Here is a 9,072-nt window from a genome sequence, read left to right as displayed (position 1 = left end):
GAAATCTCCCCCCACCCCCCACCCCGCCACCAAAAAAGAGTAATGCCTCAATGACAGTCTTCACAATGTGGCCAGTGGTCAGATCCGTGCTTTGACGTTTTCACGTCATGACAGGAGGAGTTCTATGAAGTGGGATGAATAGAGGGTTCCAACTCTAAGAGACTTCATATTCTTGCTTAACTTTATTGAGTTTCATTACCCTCTTGCTTACAATGGAATGACACTCGATCAACTAATACCTGTCCCTATGATATGAGTTAAAATTTGTAAGGAATTTGTCAAAATGTATGCCTCATAGTTGGCCTTCAACAATAGTGAGCTCACTTTACTCACTTAATGCCTCCTAAAATTTTCACCAAATAAAAATTCCGCATTAAAACAAAGTGCCCTTATACACCAGATCCAGACATTCTATCTCATTAACTTTTTAGGAGAAACATAACTATGCCCGATTTTTTTTTTTTTTTTTTTATGAATCAAAAGTAGTCACATGGTAGTTGCTCCTCAGGAGAGATGATCGGGAATGAGTGAAAAGGAATTTCTAAAGGAGATTTAAACTTACAACCAACAAAACTTCACCCACTGAGATTCCATACAGCCTACACATCCTTCTTCAGTTCTGACACCTTCCAAGTTTTCTGTTGAAAATTTATAATGCATGCAGCATTAATTTTCTCATTCCTCCATTGAGCCTGTGCTACAGCCCCTTAAAACACAATCGTTGGTCTTATTTTCCATCTTCAAATCTTCCCTTAGAGTAGAAACAACATTTACTCAATTCTTTTCTATTCACTGCCCTTGGATTACTTTCATCTCATCTTACCTCCTCATCATAATAAACCACATATCATTTAGTCTTGATTTATTGAAAGGTTTAATTCTCACCAGAAATTTCAAATGACCACTTTAATAGATTAAATGCTGATTCTATCATCTTCCACACCTAGACATTGTGAGGAAAAAAGTGCTGTTTCCTATGAATCTGAGATAATTATGCACAATTTACTAAATACCATTACCCTAGTACCATGTTCAAAAATTACTGTATGTTCAAATTATGGAATAAATAGCCCTAGTTCATCATTGAGTCTAAGAAAGTGTCATCAGTGATAAGTAACATGGGTTTCTGTGTTGTAGTCAGAGAAGCTTAGATTTATAGTTATTAATACTGTAGAATGACCTGGTATTCACCATGTATATAGAGGAGCATTACAAATACTCCCAGTTTTCTGGAGTTAACTTTAAGCACTTGGTTTTTATGAAGAACAACATTAATACTTGATTTTACTAATTAAAAATAAAATGGGATTTTTGTTTTTACAAAAGTCAACACACAAGACTCCATAATCATTCAAATGTTGGTGAGGTTTTAAATATTTCTTTGTTTTATTGAAGCACAGTTAATTTGCAATGTTGGGTTAGTTTGAAGTGCACAGCAAGGTGATTTATATATATATATATATATATATATATATATATATATATATATTCTATTTGATATTCCTTTCCATTTAAGATTACCATTACTGTACTAATGTTTCTTTGTAAAAGTGAAGTGGTATAATGAACTTTCAAAAAATGAATAAAATTGTGCTGTTGAAGTATATAATAACATGTGAGACAAAGTTACAACACATTAACACCATCTTCACAAAAGAGGTAAATCATTAAGATCACAGATAATTTTTTTATCTACATGAAAAACATACCACAGACAACTCACTTGAAAAAAAACTGAGTTAGAAGCCCTAGGTTGAAAGTTTTTAAGGGAACTTCATTCTAGAGTTATAGGTCCTGGACATACTTTATGGGAGAAGCATGTGCGATGTGAGGCAAGTAAATCAGTAAACCTGTCTTTGTTTCAATTTGCTTCTCTGTAAATTGGGAACAATGATAATGAAACTACCACTGTTGGTTGTGGATAAACCAACTGAAGTGAATGTGCCTGGTGGATAACAAAGGGTTCACATAATGTACTCATATGAATCAGATCTACAGAGCAACATCTTTGGAAATTGACCATATGCTTTTCTGTTGAGATTTGAAAGAGATGTTTACTCTTGTTTCAAATGGTTCCTCAAGTCTTGGTATAAAAAATTAAAATGTTTTCTTTACATTTAATAAAAAATGTGAGCCATAGGGATATTTAAGAAAAAGAGAGCAAATTAACAGTAATTTCAAATTTTCTGCTTTATCTTCTCTGTTGAAAAGAGAATTAGAGCTAGATTGTAAAATATTCTTTCCTCTTTTTGTCACTGACACTCACTTTGTTTTTGATAAATCCATAGTGAAAGGGAAAAATTAGCTATTATACCCTCATTCAACTCCCTCTTAACCATGCTTTTACCCAATATTTCTATCCAATGTGCTTTACCTCAGGGTAAGTAAAAATGGAAAAAAAAAATTGAGATTAAGGTCCTATGGAAAAGCCAATTTCATCAAAGTAACAAATATGAGAAATCTGAAAAAGCAGCAGTAAGACACTGGAGAAAAACTTCTTACTCTACAATCATCAAACTGTGGATTTAATGTTCTTTTCATTGCCTATTCTGGACCTATGAACACTGAAACTTTGGCAGTGTACATTAAGATATCAGTATACTTAAAATAATGCCTAGCCAAGATTAAAAAAAAAACAACAAGTGTCAGTTCCTGGATCTCTCTCTCTTTTTTAATGACCTACAAAATTTCTTACTTTTCTTTCACACTTTACAACAGGTATAGCCCTCTGAATGTATATAAACAATCATTTTCTTGGCACCATGAACAGCCTAAGTCACTCTCCTCTTCAACAAACTCCTCATGGCATTTTCACCTCTGTGTTTCTCACTGTATAAATGATAGGATTTAACATGGGAGTGAGAACTGCAAAGAACATAGCCACAAATTTGTCCACAGGGTAGGTGACCACAGGACACATATAGGTGAATATACAGGGACCAAAAAAGAGCACCACTACCGTGAAATGGGAGTCACATATAGAGAGGGCTTTGTGTCATGCTTCAGAGCCATGGGATTTCAGAGAGTGCAGGATGACTGTGTAGGAGATGAGAAGCATGATAAAAAAACTAAGCACATCTCCCCTGTGTTAGCTGCCACTACTGTACCAAGCCTATAGGTATCATTGCAGGCAAGTTCCAACAGTGAGAAGAAATCACACATGAAGTGATCAATGACATTGGGACCACAGAAGGTCAAACTGACAATGAAAAGAATCTGCACGGTGGCATGCAGGATTGCCCCCAATCCAGGCCACCACCACCAGGAGCTGGCAGAGCCCCTGTCTCATGATGGTCGTGTAGTGCAGAGGCTTGCAGATGGCCACATAATGGTCATAGGACATGGAAGTGAGAAGGATGATCTCTGAACCTCCCATTATGTGTTCCAGAAAGATCTGAATCAGGCAGCCACCCCAGGAGATGGTTCTCCTCTGGTACAGCAGGTCAGCGATCAGTTTGGGGGTGGTGACAGAGGTGAAGATGCCATCTATGAAGGACAAGTGTGTGAGAAAGAAGTACATGGGAGCTGAAAGTGTGGGGCTGAGGGAGATGGTGATGACAATGAGCAGATTGGCCACCATGGTAAATAGGAAAATGAGCAAAAAGACAATGAAGAGTATTTTCTGCAAGTGTGGATTCTGTGTGAGTCCCAAGAGAACAAATTCAGTCACATTGTTGGGAGGTGTGAGGACATCCATTTAGGAAATAATTCCTTCATATGACCTGAATTATCTACAAATAAGTAAAAAAAAATGATACCGATTAACCATGAAAGAAATTTGATCTGAATTTCTTACAACAAGGAAAGAATGATTATTTTACTGTGGAGCATGTCCTTGCCACTTTTGTCTCAGTTCTTGTTTCAAGCCTTTTAAAAATTTTTTCCAAGATGATTTCCATCTCTACAGACACCTAGCGCCTGTCACCTGTTAAACACCCATAGAGCAAAGTTTGGTGTGTAATTTATTGAGAAATCAGTGTTCTGTCTACATGAGATTTAGATTCTTCTATTATTTCAGCTCAAAGCTATTCTTCAAAGTCATCTCAGTGCCTCATGAGCCCTCCTCTCTGTCCATCAGCTTACAAATTATAATTCTCAGATGTATCTTGTAAGTTGAGAAGTGCTACACACAGGCAAGAGCTATTTTCTATTCCATGTGAATTTACATTTGAACCCTCAGCTCTAACTGTGGAAAGAAATATAACATCGACAAGTATCTATCACAAGCATTGAATATAGGGAAATATATATGCCTCTGATGACACACTACACTTGGAACCATCCAGAACACAAACGCTTTTCAGCTCTGTTTCCGAGCGCCTGCATGCCAAGTCACTTCAGTCATGTCTAACTCTTTGTGACTCTATGGACTATAGCTCGCCAGGCTCCTCTGTCCATGGGATTCTCCAGGCAAGTATACTAGAGTCAGTTGACATGCCCTTCTCCAGGAGATCTTCCCAACCCAAGGACCGAACCTATGTCTCCTCTATTGGCGGGCAGGTTCTTTATCACTAGCACCACTTGGGGCTCTTACCATAGAATCTGCCACTATGGCTTCAGGGCCTGAGACCTATTAGGTGATGAGCAAATGTTTGATAAATTGCCATTCACCATGGGCAAATAGGGTTCAGCTAGTAAAGGATCTGCCTGAAATGCAGGAGACCTGGGTTCAATCCCTGGGTCAGGAGGACCCCCTAGAGGAGAAAATGGCAACCCCATCTAGTATTCTTGCCTGGAGAATCCCATGGACAAAAGAACCTGGTGGTCTATAGTCATGGGGTTGCAAAGAGTGGGACACGACTGAGAGACTAACATGCTTGGATAAATTATGACTGCTTCCCCTGACCATAAACTTAGAAAGATTTCAAGTGCTCTTTTTTTCCTTCTGGAGAGTGGACCTTTGTTGGCAAAGTAATGTCTCTGCTTTTAAATATGCTATCTGGGTTGGTCATAACTTTCCTTCTAGAAAAAGAGAAATTAACAAATGGGACTTAATTAAACTTAAAAAAGATTTGGCACAACAAAATAAACCATAAGCAAAACAAAAAGACAATCTACAGAATGGGAGAAAATATTTGCAATTGAAGAAAATGACAAGGGATTTATCTCCAAATGGGGTCACAAAGAGTTGGACATGACTGAGCAATTTTCACTTCACTGCACTTCACCAATGGCTCACTGGTAAATAACAGGAAACACAGGAAATGTGGGTTCCATCCCTGGATTGAGAAGTTCCCCTGGAGAAGGGAATGACAACCCACTCCATTATTCTTGCCTGGAGAATTCTGTATACAGAGGAGCCTGGTGAGCTATAGCCCATGGAGTAACAAAGAGTTGGATACAACTGGACAACTAACACACACAAACATAGCACTTTGAAGATCTAAATAGGTGTTATTTCCACAGGGCTTTCCCCACTGTTATCCTATAGAGTTAACATTTACTATTGAACAAAAAAATGACTCTGTGGTTAATTCACCTTAGGAAATTTAGACATATAATTGATCCAGAAAGTTCTGTTTAGTGTCTACAGTGGGTTAGAGAGTTATGGAAACTGAGTATATAAGGTTTAATAATACTAAGGTGGATTTTGTCTATGTGGGACTAAAATTCCAGGGTGCAGGAGCAGGTGGATAACAATCAAGTAAATAAATAAATGAAAAGCATGATCTTGTTAGCAATGAGTAAGATGAAGAAAGCCCTGTCTACCTGTAGCTTCCACATCACAGTTGTTATCTTGTTCTCTGTGCCCTGTATTGTTATGCATCTGTAACTTGGAGCTACTTTTCCCACAGACAAAACCACAGCAGTATTCTATATTCTTGTTCAGTTCAGTTCAGTCACTCAGTCGTGTCTGACTCTTTGCAACCACAAGGACTGCAGATGGATTAATGTGATCTTAGTTTTTTGAATGTTGAGTTTTAAGCCAGCTTTTTTCACTCTCCTCTTTCACTTTCTTCAAGAAGCTCTTTAGTTTTTCTTCACTTTCTGCCATAAGGGTGGTGTCACCTTGCATATCTGAGGTTATTATATATTTCTTCCAGAAATCTTGATCCCAGCTTGTGCTTCATCCAGCCCAGTGTTTGGCATGATGTACTCTGCATATAAGTTAAATAATCAGGGTGACAATATATAGCCTTGACCTACTCCTTTCTCAATTTGGAACCTGTCCATTGTTCCATGTCCAATTCTAACTGTTGCTTCTTTCCTGCATAAGATTTCTCAGGATGCAGGTAAGGTAGTTTGGTATTTCCATTTCTTTAAGAATTTTCCAGTTTGTTGTGATCCACACAGTCAAAGGCTTTAGCGTAGTCAATGAAGCAAGAGTAGATGTTTTTCTGGAATTCTTTAGAATGTAACCATATGCTTTTTTTTGTTGCAATTTATAAGAGGTGTTTACTCTTCTTGTTTCAAATGGTTCCTCAAATCTTGTTATGGAGATGAAAATATTTCTGTTATATTCAAGAAAAATGTGAACCATGAGGATATTTAAGGGAACAAGAGACAATTAGGGTTAACTTAAAACTTCCAATATAAAGTTTGTGCCAAAAAATAATTGTAAATTGTGAATTATTCATTCCTCCTACTGTGAGTGTCTCTCTTTTGATTCTGATGATTTCATAGTGCAAAAAAAAAAAATTCAGCTGTGCTTCCCTAATTCAACTGCCCTTTACCTTGGTATCTATCAAACAATTTTTATCCCTTATTTGCTTTACCACAAGCTAAGCAAAAATAGAAAAAGTTCAGAGATCAATGGTCTATAGAAAAGTCAATTTTATCCAAGTAGGATATATGGAAAACTTAGTAAAGTAGCAGTTACAGTTAAGAATAATAAACTATACAATCATCAAACTAATGGCTTACATTTTCTTTATTATCTATCTTGTGGCTATGAACATTAATATTGAAGTCTCTATGTGTGTGTTAGTCTCTAGAAAGTTTATTAAAACTTATAAAAATGCCAAAGATATGTCTAGCCTTTACTAAATTATCAACAAATATTAGTTTCAGAACCTTTTTTTCTGTCAATGTTCTTCAAAGTATTTTATTTTCTATCATAATTTACAATAGGTTCAAGGTTATCAATGCAAATAAATCATCCTCTAATTGGCATCATGAACAGCTAGAATACTCTCCTCTTCAACAAACTCCTCACAGCATTTTTCACCTCTGTGTTTCTCACTGTGTAAATGATAGGATTTAACATGGGAGTGAGGATTGCAAAGAACACACTCACCAACTTGTCTTCAGGATAACTGATCACCGGACGGGTATAAGTGAAAATACAAGGGATAAAATAGAGCACCACTACTGTAAAGTGGAAGCCACATGTAGAGAGGGCTTTGCGCCATCCTTCAGAACCTTGGGATTTCACTGAGCTCAGGATGACTATGTAGGAGATGAGCAGCTTTAAAAAAATAAGTAAACACATACCCCTACTGTTAGTGGCCACTACCATTTCCAGCCTGTAAGGGTTGCTGCAGGCAATTTCCAACAGTGAAAAGAAATCACTCATGAAGTGGTTAATAATGTTGGGGCCACAGAAGGTCAAGTCCACAGTGAATAACATCTGCATGGTGGCATGTAAGATCCCCCCAATCCAGGCCACCACCACCAGGAGCTTGCAGAACCCCTGTCTCACAATGGTCGTGTAGTGTAGAGGCTTGCAGATGGCCACGTAGCAGTCATAGGCCATGGATATGAGAACAATGACTTCTGATGCTGCCAGGAAGTGCTCCAGAAAGAGCTGAGTCAGGCAGCCACCCCAGGAGATGGTTCTCCTCTGGTACAGCAGGTCAATGATCATTTTGGGGGTGGTGACAGAGCTGAAGATGCTGAAGACAGATCTATGAAGGACAAATGAGTGAGAAAGAAGTACATGGGGGCAGAAAGTGTGGGGCTGAGGGAGGTGGTAATGATAATGAATAGATTGGCCAGCACAGTGAACAGGAAAGTGAACAAAAAGACAACGAAGAGTATTTTCTTCAAGTGTGGATTCTGTATGAGTCCCAAAAGAACAAAATTCAGTCACATTGTTGGGAGCCATGAGATTCATTTATGAACTCCCACCTTCCTGGGGCCTGAATTGCCTACAAAGATAAAGAATGATACTTGTTAATCAGAAAAGAGTTATTGTCTGAATGTCTTAGAGCAAAAACAGAGCAGTTAAGGTGACTGTGGTGCATGTCCTTGGTAGTTTTGCCCCGTAGTTGCTTTAATGTTATTCTTTTTAATTCTTCCTCCATGATGCTTTCTACTTCTTCAGATATCTAGTCTCTCTCACCTGTAAACATCTATCGGTCAACTTTTAATTTACCAAGAAAGTATTGGGCTATCTACATGGGATCTGGATTCTTCTCCTGGCTCCAATTCCATGTGAGTCTGATAAGGCATCTTAGTGCTCCATACTTCTGAGCCTTCCTTCTAGTCAGTTTACAATTTTCAATTCTCAGATTAATCCTGTAAGTCTAGAGTTACCCCTCAGATGTAAGAGTTATTCCCTCTTCCATTAGAATTTGCATTTGAACCCTCAGCTTACTGTGGAAAGACATCATCAATAAATATCTATCATAAGCAGGCATGTTAAGGATTATATATATACATACATATATAAAAGTCTTTGACAACACATCCTTTCTGCTACCTATCAGAACACATATGGCATTCAACTGTGTTTCCTCACTTATCATAGTACCTGGCATAATATCTGCAGTGCTTGAAACCTATTAGATGATGACTAAATGCTTGGTGAATTGCCATTTTCCATGGATAAGTATACAACTGTTTGTTCTAACCATAATTTTAGGAGAAATTTAAGTGTTCTCATTCTCCTGCTCTGTTTATTGTTACTTGATGAGAAACAAGCTTTTGAAAGGAAGCTGCATTCCAATTTAATAATTTCTGATACTCTTTTTGGGGTGAATGCGAAAATGATTATGGCATTTATTAATTGATTTTTTATTCTTTAAAACTTTGATCCACATACAATTTAACATTGTTATATTGTTGTAAAAATCTAAAGCATATTACAGATTCAGTAGACATAGATAAAAAAAAACTCTTGCATAGGTG

At 37.4% G+C, this 9,072-nt stretch overlaps 1 pseudogene; it reads right to left on the bottom strand.

Annotated features, from left to right (window-relative positions):
* Positions 1-7,123: 7,123 nt before the first annotated feature.
* Positions 7,124-8,056, bottom strand: LOC110123921 (olfactory receptor 4C3D-like; annotated as a pseudogene).
* Between the last annotated feature and the right edge of the window lie 1,016 nt (positions 8,057-9,072).

Source organism: Odocoileus virginianus, chromosome 4 (genome assembly GCF_023699985.2).
Source record: "Odocoileus virginianus isolate 20LAN1187 ecotype Illinois chromosome 4, Ovbor_1.2, whole genome shotgun sequence".
Taxonomy (NCBI): Eukaryota; Metazoa; Chordata; class Mammalia; order Artiodactyla; family Cervidae; genus Odocoileus; species Odocoileus virginianus.
The sequence above is the reverse complement of the archived record's forward strand: the minus strand, read 5'-3'. Positions and strand labels throughout refer to the sequence as shown.